This window comes from Vombatus ursinus, unplaced genomic scaffold, assembly GCF_900497805.2.
Source record: "Vombatus ursinus unplaced genomic scaffold, bare-nosed wombat genome assembly UNPS02001419.1, whole genome shotgun sequence".
In the NCBI taxonomy this organism is placed as follows: domain Eukaryota; kingdom Metazoa; phylum Chordata; class Mammalia; order Diprotodontia; family Vombatidae; genus Vombatus; species Vombatus ursinus.
The window spans coordinates 2,604,402-2,621,260 of NW_020941197.1; the positions used below are offsets into that span (position 1 = coordinate 2,604,402).

A 16,859-nucleotide genomic window follows, 5' to 3' on the forward strand; every position below is an offset into this window, starting at 1 on the left:
CTTTGATGGGCTGGGGGCAGGATTCTCTCCTCCACACCTAAATTATTCTCTTAATGTTGTGTCACAAATGAAATTAAGGTAAACTGAGGCATAAAATTTTGAGCACTTTCAATTTATTGGTAAGGCTAGCCATTACCAATTTAATGGTTCTTTCAGCTCCTCAGTCAGCTAAAAGACCACAATGTAGAGCTTACCAGCCTTCATTTATTTTTGGGAAGTACAAGAGAACAAAGAACAAGACTCATCACAGGAAAACAATATGATTGGATGGAAGACTGGAATGAAGGACTAGCAAAAACCCCTTTCCATCTTGTTGCTATGGAAAGCTCATTGGTGGTGTTTACCTCCATGGCTAGTTAGTGTCACAGCAATAGCAAAGACACCTAGCCTTACTTGAAGGACAATCATGATGCAGAGATAACAAACCAGACTTCTTGACATTCACCTGCATCCTTCAAGGACAACAAATTTCTTCTAATTATATAAGGGCAGCTAAAGGTACAGAGATAACATTTCTTTCAATTAAAGTGATTTATAGGGAAATTTAACCTGTTAAACTTAACTCAGAGAAGAAAACTGAACTTCTGGACTCACGAACTTCTGAACTTAACTCAGAGACAAAGATATGTGGGTGAGGCAGTTATAGAATAGGATCAATTACAGAATGGAATCAAATATAAACTACAAAATTGGTATTTGATTTTCGCAGCTGCAATGGTATATTGGGGTTAAGTATTAAGGTCCTCTTTTCCTCCATTTTGTTTAATTTTATTAATGATAAAACTGTGTTGATGTGTAAATGTTGGATTGTTTATCTTGAGGGAGGAGAGGACATAGATAGATAGGTAGATAGATATATAGCCAGAGTCAGCAGGTACATTACCTTTCACTCCAGTCTTATACATGTGTGGATATAGCACCCAGCTTGGAGTCAGGAAGACTCATCTTCCTGAGCTTTCTAGACTTATAACCCTGGCAAGCCATTTAACCCTGTTTGCCTCAGTTTCCTCATCTATAAAATGAGCTGGAGAAGGAAATGGCAAACCACTTATTATCTTTATCAAGAAAACCCCAAATGGGGTCACAAAGAGTCAGACACAACTAAAAATGACTGAACAACAACAACATATCACTTCTCTGTTGAACTCTAGTCTTGCTTTATAAACTGCCTGCTGAGCATCTATACTTGCATGCCGTAGTTATGTGGGCATAAGTACTCTTTCTACCACATTGAGTCCCACAAGTCTATGATGAGACTCAGTAAGTCCTAAGTGGATCCCCTCCTCTTCCCCACACATAACTCCTCTTCTTCTAAATTTCTCTAGTGCATCTTCTTTTTTTCTTTTACCAAGTGAAATTTTAACATTAATTTTTAACATGGCAAAGAGGCAAACTACAGAACAGCAAACCTTCACTCTAAATAACTAGCTATGATTCCTCTATGTCTTAACTTCAATGTTTAGAAGCATGTTCCTCCTCATTCTTTGGTGCAGTTAGGAAATATTCTACTCCGACAGCTAATAAAAATGCTCTAAAACCCCATTTGAATCCTCTTGTGGAAGCAGCCCACAAAGTAGCAGATTTTCCATAATGACCCATGTATCTCCAAGCTTCATTGCAGCCCCATGGATCCCTGAGACCTTGCTTAGCCAACCTCTCCTGGACTAGTTGTAGTGGTGTTCCTTCTATCTTCCACTGTTTGTAATCAGGGAGTTCAATTTTTCCATGACCATGTCCATGTGCCATGCCTGACAGGAATCTTGACCTCCTGGGAACACTGGAATTCTAGTGCATCTTCTACATATCTGCCCAAATCAATGCTTATTGATGAATTAACATGGCTTAGTTCTGTAGAGGTCACTCAAAAACCCTTAGTGGTAGGGGCAACTAGGTGGCACAGTAAATAGGGCTTTGGCCTTGAAGTCAGGAGGACCTGAGTTCAAATCCAGTCTCAGACACATAACATTTACTAGCTGTGTGACCTTGGGCAAGTCACAACCCTGATTGCCTCACCAAAAAGAAAAAAAAACCTTTAGTGGCTCTCCATTGCCTTTAGGACAAAATACAAATTCTTCAGCCTAGCATTTAATGTCCTACGTAGTTTGGCTCCTACTTACCTTTCCAGCCTTACTTCAAAATACTCCCTTTCACATACTTTATGTTCCCACTAAAGTGAACTGCTAGCTTGACAATCTATCTCTTGTCTCTGAGCATTTGCAGAAGCTACCTTCCGTGATGACGAAAAAGGACTAGATAAGTCAATTGATGCAAAAATTTGCTTGGTTCTTCAAATTATCGTTAAATTTTGGTCCCTCTAGTTTTAAAATCCTCCCATTTTTTTTCTCTTTCAGAATCCACATCTTATCAAGACTTAGTTTTGCTATCAACTCTTCTATGGACCTTCTCTAATCCCCTCAATTGTTGTTTCTTCTCTCTCCTTTAATTTCTTGTTTTCTTATTTCTATACACATTATGTCCTCACAGTAGAATGTAAGTCCCTTGAGGGAAGGTACAATTTTTTTTTCTTTGTGTCCACAAATATAATGCCACGAGCTTTGTAGGAAGAAGACACATAATAAATATTCGGAATGGAATAAACATTTGAACACTTCATTGTTGAATTGAATTGGATTTGTATATTCAATGTGTATGGTATATTTCATCAGTTCATTTTAAGAAAAGCAGTGTGCTGTAGAGAAAAGAGATCTTCTGGGAATCAGGAGCCCAGGTTGTTTTACTAATTAATTGCTTGACTTCATATAATTTACTTCTCTCTGGACCTCAGTTTATAAAATGAGAGGATTGAATTATATTACTCTTAAAATTCCTTCCAGCTCTAAATCCTATGAGAATGGATGCTGAATTCTGTAGGAATGATTCAGTGGGTAAATTGTGGAACATGTGGGGGCAAAAATCAAGACAACCTGAGTTTGTTTCTTTTGTCTTGTTAGCTGGTTACTAGGAGTTTGGCCAAGTCTTTATTTCAATTATATTTGAATTTAGAGTTTTGGTCTAGTCTTTACCTTTCCAGTTTTCTCACACCTCACTCCCCTCTTCTGCAGTCCAGTGATATTGGCCTTTTTGATGTTTTTCCCACATGACACTCCAGTCATTTCCTCTGAATGCCTCCATGCCTGGAATTCTCTCCCTCTTCATCTTTACCCACCAGACTTCCCTGGCTTCCTTTAAGTCTCATTAAAATCCCTCCATCTTTAAGAAGCTTTTCCTGATCTTCAGTATCAGTGCCTTCTCTTTGGGATTATCTCTAATTTATCTTGTGTATGTATCTTATTTTTACATAGTTGGTTTCATAGTGTTTCCTCCATTAGACTATGAACAACTTGAGAGCAGTGACTTTCTTTTTGCCTTTCCTTGTATCCTCAGTACTTAACACAGTGCCTGGCATGTAGTAGTTACTTAATAAACACTTGTTGACTTGACTAGCCTAGTGGCTTTCCAACTAGGTTCCATGAAACTGACAAGTTTCACAAGTCATTTCTAGGCCTTTCCTTGAAAAAATGGTCCTTGTGGGTGTGTTTCAGGGTGGGTATGCTGAGAATTGATGTTCTAGCACATAAATATGAAACTGAAGGTTTCTTCATATAATAATCATAATACATATAATATATAATAATAAATATAATAATAATTTCTTCAATAAGAAACAGGCTCAAAAAGTTTGAAAATTTCGTATTGGTTGGACAGAACAGAAAAGTTATGAGTACAGTGCTAAATTTCATGCCTAGACCTAAAGATACAATCTTCTTCCAGCCATGGGCAGGAAGTAAGGTTTGCCTGGGTGTGCTTTCATACTCCTTCCTCAGCAGCATTGGAGGCCAAGGGCAATGCTTATCATGGCATTGGATGGCATACTTGGACCACAGTCTACACGTGCCTATGATTACAACAAATAGCTTTGCAAGGAAGATTTCTCTAAAGCAAAATGACTGTCAAACCCAGGTACTGCTCTACATCTTTGGGGGAGGGGGAAGGGAGGGTCCTACCTAGTAAAACAAAATGATCTTTTTGCTTCAAGTTCATTGCAAAAGTATAGTAGATAGTCATAGAATGATATCAATGAAGGGAACCTGCCAAGAATTGGTTGGGAGGGGCAAGAGATTGCAAAATTCCCTTCATTGCTCTCAGTGCTACAGAATACCTGGGGAGAGGAATGATTCCAATTTGTCCATGTTATTTGGAAGTAAGCAGATTACTGGTAACTATATATGGTAAAATGTAGTGGATGTGAGGGGCCACTAGGTGGCTCAGTGGATAGAGTGCTGGGCCTGGAGTCAGATTCATCTTTGTGAGTTCAAATCTGGCCTCAGACACTTACTAGCTTTGTGACCCTGGGAAAGTCACTGAAACATGTTTGCTTCAGCTCAATAAAGTGAGCTGGAGAAGAAAATGGCAAACCACTCCAGTATCTTGGTCAGGAAAACTCAAAGAGTCAGACATGACTGAAAATAACTGAACAACAAAGAATAACAAAAGAGGATATGACACCATCCTGGGGTGTAGACAGTGTTAGAGCAAAGTGTCCATGGTCTGTACTTTACTGTCCATTACATGGGGGCATGGAGTCAACAGCAGTGAGGAGCAGGAAGAGAGACTGGAGGCATGGACTGTAGGGATATCAGGGTGCTTGTATAGGATGTCCTTCACTTCTATTGTAGTTGTAGGGGGTGGTTCACAGATACTCCTCTCAGAAAAAATTCCTAGCAGCCCCACACAACATATACCAGTATGAAGTAAAGAATGATGGGGGCTGTAAGATTCCATCTGGAATGGCCACTTTAAATCATGGGACAACTTAGTTTATCTCAGGATTCTTTCTGAAAGAAAGTATAGTGAAAGGGTCACTTAAAAGGACCTTAAAGATCATTCAATGCCTCCCCTTGACCCCATTTAACAGATAAAAGCACTGAGGGCCAGAAAGGTGAACTAACTTTTAAAAGATCATGCCGCCAATAAGTGGCAGTGATGGATCTAGAACTGACCATCTGACATTTTTGTGGTTCAGTTGTGTCTGACTCTTGGTGCCCCCATTTGGGGTTTCCTTGGCAAAGATACTGGAGTGGTTTGCCATTTCCTTCTCCAATTCATTGAGGCAAATGGGGTTAAGTGACTTGCCCAGTGTCACACAGCTAATAAGTGTCTGAAGCTGTATTTGAACTCAGGTCCTACTGACTCCAGGCCTGCTACTGTATCTACTAAGCCACCTAGCTGCTCCTGATATTCGGACATTCATATAATACTTTAAAGTTTGCAAAATGCTTTGCATACAACAGCTCATTGGAGCCTCACAACAACCGGGTAAGTACTATAAGTTTTCTTATGCCCATTTTACAGATGAAGAACTTGAGACTTGGAGAGAGTAAGTAACTTGCTCATGGTCACATGATAAAAATTGTCAGAGGCAGGAATTAAAGTCATGTCTTTCTGACTCCCAAACCTAGCACTTCATTGGCTATATCACAATGGTTTATACCACATTGTATTTAGGATGGCAGAATAATACAGAGTTAGAAGGGACCTTAGAGGTATTCTAATGTACCTGTTCACTCCCAGAAAAAAAGATACTGCCTCACGCAATATCTTTTTTCAGTCAGTCATTTTTCAGTTTTGTCTGACTCTCATTTCCGGTTGTCTTGGCAAAGATACTAGAGTGGTTTGCCATCTCCTTCTCCAGTTCATTTACAGATGAGGAAACTGAGGCAAACAAGATTAAAAGAATTGCCCAGAAGTAAGTAATTACACAGCTAGTAAGGGTATGAGGCCAGATTTGAACTCAGGAATATGAGTCCTCCCAACTCCAGGCTCAGCATTCTATGCACTGTGCCAACATCTTTATCTTCCTTAATGAACTGGGTTGGGGGTGGGAATGGCTTAGAACCATAACTATCTGAAACACATAAGAATATATTCTCTTATTGGGGCTTCATTGTCAGGTTGGGAGAGACACAAACAAATCTCTAGAGATTGGTTCTGGAAGTGGGTCTAGATTTTTTTCAGTAATGGAATAAGAACCATGCTCTTCTACAAGTAACACAAAGATACAAGTCAATGGCTAGCGCTTGGGAATGCAGGATTGGAGTTTAAAACTGGAACTGAAGTGGCCAGAAGCTGGTAGAATGAAGTTCCTTAAGGTAAATTATAACCCAGAGTGATACCCAGAGCCCTGGATTTAGTCAGAAGACCTAGGGTTGGGTCTCAGCTTAGGCAAGTCATGAGACCTCTGGGCCTTTATTTCCTCTTCTGTAAGGGTTGGGCTAGATCCAGGTTCTTAACCTTTTTATGTGACATTGACCCCTTTGGTGTCTGTGGAAGCCTATGGACCTCCTTCTCAGAATAATATTTTTAAATAAATGGAAAGAAATGCTAAATATGAGTTAGAGGTTAGAGAAAATAAAGATAAAAGATAATATAGATGAAAATAAAGATTTTCCCATCTATGTTTCTGGACCCCTGAAGTCTATCTTGGGACGCTCAGGTTAAGAACCCCTGGATTAAATGACCTCTAAGGTCCTTTCCAGTTCCATATTCTATGATGCTATGTTCTCTACCCATGAGAGTTATTAATAGCAGGCACATTTCCCTGGGTTTATTTGTTCAGAGCCCAGATCTTATTCTCCCTATATAATCTTCTCCATGTTCCCCTGAGATGAATGTGATCACTTCCTCAAATTACCTTAGAACACTTTGTCTGGACTTTTCCTTTGCCCCCATTGCATCCCATCTTGTAGCTGAGCCCCTTGCTTGTGACCATCTTAAACTCACTTTGTTGTTATTGAGTCATTTCAGTCCTGTCCATCTCTTCGTGACCCCTTTTGGAGTTTTCTTGGCAAAGATACTGGAGTGGTTTGCCGTTTCCTTCTCCTGCTCATTTTCCACATGAGGAAATTGAGGCAAACGGAGTTAAGTGACTTGCTCAGGGTCATACAGATAGTAAGTCTGAGGCCAGATTTGAACTCAGGAAGATGAGTCTTCTTGACTCCAGGTCCTAGGTACTGTGCCACCCAGCTGCCCCTTAAACCCACTATTAGATTGTTTACTTCCTCAAGGGCAGGAACTATGTTGTTCTTCAACTCCGTCTCTCCCAGACTCTAACACAGGTCCTTGTACACACTAGATCAGGAGTTCTTAACTCTGTATGTGTGTGTGTGTGTGTGTGTGTGTGTGTGTGTATGTGTGTGTGTGATGGGCCCTGTTGGCAGTCCAGTGAAGGTTATGGACATGTTCATAGAATAATGTTTTTAAATGCTTAAAATGAAACATAGGATCATAAAGGAAACAGATTATATTGGAATATCCTTTAAAATGTACAAAAAAAGTTCACAGATCCCAGTTTAGTTGAATTTAGACTTGTGAGTGTTTCCTATTTTGAGAAACAGCTTTTATCCAAACCTGTATTGTCTGCCTGTCCTTTGCTAATTTCCTGGAGCCTTCCAAATGCTCAGTCTTGACCAGTGTGCTCAGCTACTTGGGCTGATACACAGTTCCTGAAAGCAGCACCAGGGGGCATGTGGTCCTTCCTTTCCATTGGCTCTTTTCAAACTCGCCTGTGTTTCTAGGTTTGTGATTTAACACTATCTATGAAATTAACAACTGCAATGTAGAGCTAGCTGAGTGTCTGGTCAAAGTACCTAATGAAAGCAAGGGCACGGAGTGATCCACGTTTCCTAAAATGATGCATGGGAGACTGTGGCAGCAGTGAGTAACACATCTATAAATGGATCATGGCAAGAAATGAACATCACATGCTTTTCAGTCTGGACTAATGAGGAGATATCGACCCAAGGAGAAATATTCAATGCATCCTCTTGTAGTCAGCAAAATGCAGACTTCCCAACTATGGCTTAGACGTTAAAATCGCTGTGTGTTTAAGGTTTTAGTGCATGGGTCAAATGCCATTAGTAGAATACCTCAGACTCCCCCATATGCCTGTACATGCCATCCCAAAACAGAATAGCATGCATGCAAGGATCTGACAGCTGTGGCCCCTGCCGTAAAGCTGCCTTCCTAAAGGGCACATTAGGAAAGAGCTTTCTGCTCAAACGCGCTTGAACTCAAACGACGTGAACAACAAGTGTGACTTACGGGATGGGACAATTTTAGCTCTCCAGTTCATTCCAGTTTCTTCCCTTTCAATGTGATTGGCCAAATCTAGAGCTCTGAGCCTGGCACTGTAAGTCTTTCTTTAGCACATGCGTTGTCTCTTTCAAGGTTGAAATGTTGAGCAGGGGGCAAATGTTGAGCATCATCTCATCCTCTTTGGCACGTGGGGTGAAGGTAGAAGGAATAAGTAAACTATTACAAAAATATGCAAAGATCTCTTGGACACAAAGATGTTTTGAACTTCTCTTGGAGCATTTGAATTGAGAGCAAAGACCATTGCCTCTCTTTCTTGAAGCTATAGCCCATCTTAGTGGTGTTGTTCTGTTGAGTTACAGCTAACAATTTTGACTCCTGGAATAAACTTCACAAATTGTGCAGGGATTGTGGAGATAACTAGGAAGAGGCAGAAGGGAACTCACCTTGGGTAAAGGAAGTGTGCCATTTGTAGCTTCTTATTTTACCTAATTATTTTTATTAATTAGTCACCAATTTCAGTTGTTTCAAAACCTTTTACATTTCATTCCCCTAGGGACAAAGCCCTAGTTGCCCCACACTAGTTATGTATCAATTGTTGTGTTCTGTCGGAATCCAAGTTCACTCAGTAGTCAACTGCATGAAAGTTTTTTACAGTTCTTTGCTGAAACTATCCTGGTACTCCTTGCTTCAACCAGTCATGACATTAAGTCACATGTTCATAGTACATTAAGGTTTACAATAAAACACTTGTCCCTCCACAACCCAATGAGGTAGGTAGTGCATCCTCATTTTTTAGATGAGGCAAGTAAGACTCAGGGAGTTAACAGGAAGGTTAAGGGACTAGCCCATCTGGTCTGTCTGGGCATGACTTTAAAGAGTGGGGACCCCTTGAAGGGCTTCTCTTCTTAGCTCTCTCCTGGTTGTGTATGTAGCAGAATATCTTCCTTTCTAGCACAGACTGGAGTGATAAGGTAGCATCTGTTCAGAAGTTTTCTTGGGAATTATGAAGACAAAAAAGGCATAATAGCTATATTATACATAGAGAGACGCTTGTATGTAGAACATGGCTTGTTTGGACTAAAAAATGTGTGATTTCTGGCAAAATGAAGGCTACAGAAATATGAGGGCTGGAGCTAGTTCCATGGGCAGGATTTCCCCCAAAGGATCGATATTGAAAGTGTCTGTTTCCAGTTGTACAATTGGAATCAATACTGCCAAGATTTTCTTCCTGGAGGTTTTCTGCCTGTGTGCTCAGTTGAGTGCCTGGCACAAACTAGATTCTTAATCAATGTTAGTTGACTTCTTGACTGACAATTTGAACTTAGTCCTTTAGTTTTTGGAGGAGATGGGGTGAGGCATATTGAAACATTTATTTAGCAATCACACTGTATAAGAAACCACACTAAGCACAAAAATAAACAATATAATCCCTGCCCTCGAGTAGCCTACACTCTATTATGAGGCCATATCACACATAGTTTGTTGTTCTTTGCTCCTGTGATTTCATCATTATTGAAACCTCCTGGGAAGGAAAGCCCAATGTAGATGGGCAACTTCTCATGTGTGTGTTTGTGTGTGTGTGTGTGTGTGTGTGTGTGTGTGTGTGTGCAGTTTCTAAGAGTTGAGATGCCAAGTGAATTGCTTAGCATCATACAGTTAGTTTCAGAGGCAGTTCTTAGACTGAGGTCTTTCTGCCTCAGTGACCAGATGTCTGTCCTCTACACCAAGCTTCCTCTAATTTATGTGGTATTTTACATACATGATCTCATTATATCCTCACACTTCCCTATGAGGTAGGTAGTCCAAGAAAGATTCTCCTCATAAGTTTGTAGGATCAGGAATTTTAGACATGAAAGATACCATAGAGCACGGGTGGGGAATCTGAATTTGTTCTGTGAAGTTTGGATTCAGTTAAAGGGCCGCTCTTGAGGACCTAGAGGGCCACATGTGGCCTCAAAGCTGCAGCTTCCCCACTCCTGCCTTAGAAATTCTCTAGTTCAGTGGTTTTTAACCTGGAGTGTGTGAACTATAAAAAATATTGATAACTATATTTCGGTATAATTGGTTTTCTTTATAATCTTACGTCTTCTGTGTTAAAAACATTTTCCTGTGGAGTCTATAGGTTTTACCTAACTGCAAAAGGGGTCCATGACTCCAAAATGATTAACACCTGATCTTGTTCAAGTCTTTTATTTTATGCATGAGATAACTGAGGCTAAAGGGGACATGTGCCCACTATGAGGGCAAGTGACAAAACTGGCATGTGGCCGAGTCAGGACCCTAAACCAAGGTCTCCTAACTTCAAATCTAAGGATATTGTTGCTATATTAGGGAGAAGTATATAAAGCCCTGGGCCCCTTTTCTTTTACTGAGCTTCCATCCATACTTTGCCCAAGGAAACCAAGTATGCAACAGGGTGGCTTGGACACAGTTGGGGTAGTGAGCTTCCTTGTTTACACTTAAACCTCCATCTTGAACAATAGCCCTCAGGAACCTGCTCATTGTCTATGTTCCCATATGACCAGAATCATAATTTGGGGCCTTAATGGTCTCTCTCATTGGTTTTCTTTTCATTCTTCTTCAGTCAGTGACAATTAAAAGGTGAGAAGATATTGAGCATATTATATAGCCTTCTTAGTGTAATCATGACTGAAGAATGAAATTGAGATTAACTTTTTGTAAGCATGACAATCTTAATTTTTTTTGTAATTTAATATTTTTTTCCCAATTACATGTAAAAACAATTTTAACATTCTTTTTTCAAATTTTGAATTACAAATTCTCTCCCTCTCTCCCTTTCCCCTCATTGAGAAGGCAATCAATTTGATGTAGGTTATACATGTGTAGTCATGCAAAACACATTTCCATGTAGGTCATGCTGTGAAAGAAAACAGAGACAAAAAAGCCCCAAAGGAAAATAAAGAAAGTAAAAGGAAAAATATCTTTGATCTGCGTTTAGGCTCCACAAATTCTTTCTTTTTTTTTTTTAGGCAATTGGGGTTAAGTGACTTGCCTAGGGTCACACAGCTAGTAGGTGTCAAGTGTTTGGTCTGAGGTCAGATTTGAACTCAGGTCCTCCTGACTTCAGGGATGGTGCTCTATCCACTGTGCCACCCAGCTGCCCCTCTTTCTTTCTTTTTTTCACAAGGCAATTGGGGTTAAGTGACTTACCCAGGGTCACACAGCTATGTGGGAGTGGATTTTTCTCTAGAGATGGACAGCATCTTTAGCATGACAATCTTTGGAACAGAGAAGCACTCAAGCATCCTCTTGAATTGTGGATGTGGGGAGGACCCCAAAGGAGGGCATCATACTCCATCAGTGGTCATCAAAGTTGCAAGAGGACCCTTTCTGATATTTTTGTCTGGATTACTAAGAAGCATCATTGGCAGAGTGGATAGAAAGCTGGCCTTGCAGCTAGGAAAACCGAGGTTCAAGTTTTGCCTTTGACACATACTGAACATGTGACTCCGGTTAAGCCACAACTTACCTCTTAGTAACTTTTTTTTTTCCCAAACAGTCCTTATCTTATTCCTAAGACACAAGTGAGGACTATCTTTTCTAATTACCCAAATGGAATCCCATTTCACACATTTACTTGTTATGTGTGAGTTTTAAATCATTCCATGTATCTACAATGTATTAAAATACCTGGATAGATGTTGATGGTGCAAACCTTCCCTTTAGAGTTCACTTTGATTATTGGAGTTGAGAAGCTGTTATGTCCTAGGAAAGCTGGAGCTTCATTTCTTCATTGTTTCTACCTGGATTTATTATGAACTTCCTCCTAAAAATAGCTCGTGAAAACTAAAAAGTGATCCTTTGGTTTTTCCTTTTGCAGGGCCTGACTTGAAGACCTAAGGAGAAAAAGAATGGATTCCAATTAACGTAGATCACTAAAATATTTTATATATTTGTATGAAGATTATGAACTTCCTGAATACCAGAGACGCCAGAAGAAACATTCTGTTTATACATTTATATCTTCTCTTTCCTGTTGACTGCCATTCTTAATTTAAAATGTGCTTATGGCACCTGCAGAGAAAAGCATCCAGGCAAAAATCTGTTTGGGGGCAGAGGGGCTGTTTTAAAACAAGTTACAATCTGATGAATGGAAACACAGATTGTTAAATCACATTCATTCTGGTTGGAAGTCATATCAACCATTTCTCATGATATTTTATCAATATTTAAAAAGAATAAAATGAATATTAGTTCTCCCACTTGTATAACTACATCAATAAAACTTTTTATTAGTTAAAATAAATGAAGAATATAAATCAAGACCCAGTTGATCTGGTATACTGTCATGTTGACATACTTTTCAAGGTGAAATAATGGGACAGAAATGTTAGAGAATGGACAATGGACCATGTTTTTGCATTAACCAGGAAGGCCCCAGTTGACTCCCTGATGACCAGACAAAAATGTTAACATTGACCTGAGAACCTGAATATTCAGTTGATAGTTTTTCTAAAAGGAAAGATATTTAGAATGACAATGGGATAATGATTTATTAAGGATCATAGATTTAGAACTAGAAAGAACCTTAGAGGTCATCTAGGATAACCCCTTTCATTTTATAAGTGAGGAGACTGAGGCCAGGAGAAATTATGAGACTTTCTCAAAGTCACATAGCTAGTAAGGGACAGAGGTGGGATTTGAACCCACGTACTCTGACTCCAAATCCAGTTATTTTTCCACTGCAACATTAAGATAGGGCAATCCAAGTTGTCTTTCAGTGGTAGGCTGTAAAATCAGAAATCCTGTAGACCCAGGTCTGCTCAAAGCCCAGCTGGTAGTAGCCAGCTACTCATTGGTAACATTGGACAAGCAGTTAGATATTACAAATTTATTAGTTTATGTGCTCTGACTAATTGGACAAAGTATTGCTATTACCGAAAATTCCAGGTAGGCTGCAGTTGGGTAGTGGTTATAACGTGGACATTAAAGTATACACTTCTTCCAATTGTAAATGGGGTATGGGGTGGTGTCCATGTAGGTTAACATATGTCCACATGAGTCTATCTAGATTTGGCTTTTCATGAATATTTATCTCTAGCGCCTCCTCTACCTACCCTTCTCCAGAGGAGACTGATTCTTACCAGGAGGAGAAGCAGGAGATCAGTATCAGAGGCTGGCCACTACACTTGCCTCAGAGAAAGAGTGCTGGGTTAGAATTAAATCTATCCACACTCTCTCACTCCCCTAAGTATTTAAGTTTAGAGGAAATAATTTCTAGCTTTAAACTGAGCTCCTAATCACAAATCCTGAACAAGGAAGTGGTGCCCCAAGCTATATAATCTGAGGCTTGACTCCCTTCCCACCAAATGCCAGTTCTACAAAGAGCACACACAGCATAAAGCAAATAAGTCCATTTATCCAAGCCCATGACAAATAGAAATCAGAGAAAGTATACAGATGAGAATGCACCATACAATACATAAAATGAATGAGCTCTCCCACCGGGAGCGAGATATCTCAGATCAACCAAGAATCCTAGAATTAGTCAAGGGGAAATTCTCCTTGGAAAGTCTCTAGTGCAGTAAGCTGGGAATAAGAACATGGTTGAGATATGGATCATTCCCACAGTCTTTCTCTCTCTTTAAGGGCCTGAATAGAATCTGGAACTATATGTCTTCTTTCTTTCTCTCTCAAGTTCTTTTCAACTCTGCACCTCATGTAGGCATGGATATTGAATAATCAATCTCCACTAATGAGGAGAGTCTTATGCAAATGGACTTTGAGCCGCAGGTTACACAATAAAACATGGTGTCTACAAATATAAAAATGGAAACTGCAAATGTGGAGGAAATATTATCTTCCCTTATAATTAAGACACTGAGTAAGACTAAGTAATTATTATTTTTTTAGGCTACACCTAGTATTACCCAAAGCAAAAAGTTAATTAATAGAGATGCCTACCAACAGTTATAAGCCCCGGCCACTGTCAAGACAAAAACAGTACCAGGTACTAGGGATGCAAAGATGATGTAGTACATAGTCTCTGACCTCAAGGAATTTATAACCAAGTAAATTATTATTTGTGGCTCCCTCAAAACCTAGCTAACTTGCTGACAGGGGCCAGGCAAATTTCTCATATTGTGGGGAGGCTTCAAAAGGTGAGGCTTCTGGGGTAGAGGGTTTACAAATTAACTTGTCTGTTCCACTTTACATATGGGAAGCTATCACCTTTCTTGGGATGAAGAGTTGTGAATTTGAAAGTCGCTACTCTTCGTTTTCAAATTTTATGTGATTTCAAAAAATTAACGTGAACTTTTAGGAATCTAACATGTATGTAAGACAGTCACTTCATACTTTGTTATAACTACAATGACCAATTTCCAAAGTTGGAAAGAATAACATTGCAAGGAGTGTCTCTAGATAATTCTCTTAATAAACTGGGTTTCATACCCATCAATCCAGCAGTTCATCAACAAGCATTCATTAAATACCTACTGTGTTTGAGGCACTGTGCTAGGTGCGAGGGATATAGATGGTATAAAGAATGAAACGATCCCTACTTTCTCTTCATCAACCCAATTCTTAGTATTTTCAGTATCAGACTTTAAGCTAACTATAAATGTAAAATAATTCTCCATGGACGCTATTATATAGCTTAAGGTTAGTGAAGCAATATCAGTTATGTTTTCATCTTCAATCCAATAAATCCAAACCAAAACTAAAACAGCTTTTATTTCTATTAAATATTCTCACAAAGAGACCTCATCATCTTAAAAAAACCCCACCTTAAATGCCTTGTTCTAGTCATGTTAATTAATTGTTATAATTTCATCAAGGAGCTCCAGTCAGAGTTTATATTATTTAATTGTATTCAAGAATTATATTCTTCAGTTGTATTCTTCAGTTATTATGCATGTGCAGTTTAGGAACTGGATTTCAGTTTAAAGTTATTTAAAAGAATCTCCATCTGTTAACATAAGTGGCCAAGTCAGATTTGCAACATGATACTGACCAGTCATTAGGATAATTTAAATAGGTTTTGTAAGTTGTCTAGTATTTGTGTGTTTTATTTGATTAAAATTCATTTAATAATGAAAGGAGAAGATCTATCACGTCCTATCAGAGGAGTCATATTGAGCTCACATTTCACTCCAAAATGGCCTCTAAAAAATGTACATACCACATGGTACATTAAGATTTTGCCTCCAATTTTATTTTATTTTATTTCTTTTACCTAATTATTTAACCAGTTGCTATGAAGGTCTTGGTAACGTATAGGGAAAAACCCAAAGTTCAAGTGACTGACATTAAATCAAGTGAAAGAGAAATCAGGAATGTTTCTGGTTTGAGAAAGCAAAGTATAACATTGGGCCTTATTTCATATCCCATTTAAAACTATGTTGCACCATAACACCAGATTCTATGCTCAACAATGAACCTTATGTTTTTCAAATAACAGGTATGTCTTAAATAAAAGCTTTCCTTAAAAAAAAAAGAAAGATCCAGATTTAAACTCTACATTATGATAATGGCCAGAGTGAAAAGAAGAGGGTGCGTTGTTGTATAACAGCATGGAAGGTTTGGAAAGACTCCTATACAAAGTTAAAAAAACCCAAACAAACATAGGGATGTGCAAGGCTCAATAGCACTCCTCAATAACAATTTTAGTATTTTTAAAATTCCTTATTATAAATTGCCCCTAATATTCCATGTGTGGCTACCTAGTGCTAAGGAACATATTTAGATGGCCCAATGAGTTGATGTAGTGATTAGGCAGACTTGAGGTAAAATCTTGCCTCAGACATTTACGAACTTTGTCACTGTAGGCAAGTCACTTAACTTCTCTCTGCCTCAGTTTTCTTACCTGTACAATGGGGATAATAATAACGCCTATCTCATAAAGTAGTCATGAGGAACAAATAAAATAATCTTTTAAAGCATTTTGAAAACCTTAAAACACTATTTAAATGTTAGCTAATGTTATTGTTTAATATATTTACTCCAACACTTAATGGGTATCTGTGACAATAAGTACCCATACGCATCTTTCATTTTAATTACCACCTTCAAACAGTTGAAATGAGCATCCATGCATTTCATTCATGTCTTTTTCAGTGAGGTAATTGGTCATGGGTCACCTTGTACAAGTCAGTTGAGGAAATTTGGAGTTGGAAAATGATGAGTTTGAACTACTTGACTTTGGATGGCCCTTCCATCTTTAGATCTATGATGACCGGGAAGATTTCTCCCACACTTCTTGGAATCTCCTAACATTGAATTCCTTCCCTACAAGATTAGTTATGGAGGCCCTAGAACATAAAGAGGATTTTATTCATTTGGATTTAAAGGAAATACAGACTTTAATAATAACTGATTCCCTTAAATTCCAGACTGTGTAATAGCAATACTTTGCTATCTAGCTTTATATAGAAACTGTATTTAAGTTGGTAATTGATCCTCCTTAGAGATTTTACCCTGATATAAAATGTATGAAATTCATGGACCAAAGGAGACTCTTATAGGAAATTACAACGCCTCCTTGCTTGTCATGGAAGAGGATGTAGTTATATGCCTTTTGGGAACCAATAATATATATTTGCCTTCTTCATGAATCACCTGTGCATCTTGGGAGGAGAGAAAGCCCCTTCTGCTCATGAATAGAAAATTGTTTTTCCCCTCTGAGGAAATGACTCAACCTGCTTGGATCCTGTATTGAAGTCATCATGCTGTCCAAATAAATGCATACCCATTATAAAAAAAGATTTAGTGATATAATTAGGTTATAATCACGACAATATTTT

The 16,859-nt window shown here is 38.7% G+C and overlaps 1 protein-coding gene across 1 annotated transcript in view; it reads left to right on the forward strand.

The window, feature by feature from the left end:
* SMPX (small muscle protein X-linked) overlaps positions 1-12,309 on the forward strand; it is an 86,812-nt gene extending 74,503 nt beyond the window's left edge. Inside the window, exon 5 of the mRNA XM_027865972.1 lies at positions 11,936-12,309. The gene's annotated coding sequence lies outside the window, so the exon portion shown is untranslated. The remainder of the gene's footprint in view (positions 1-11,935) is intronic.
* The last annotated feature ends 4,550 nt before the right edge of the window (positions 12,310-16,859 follow it).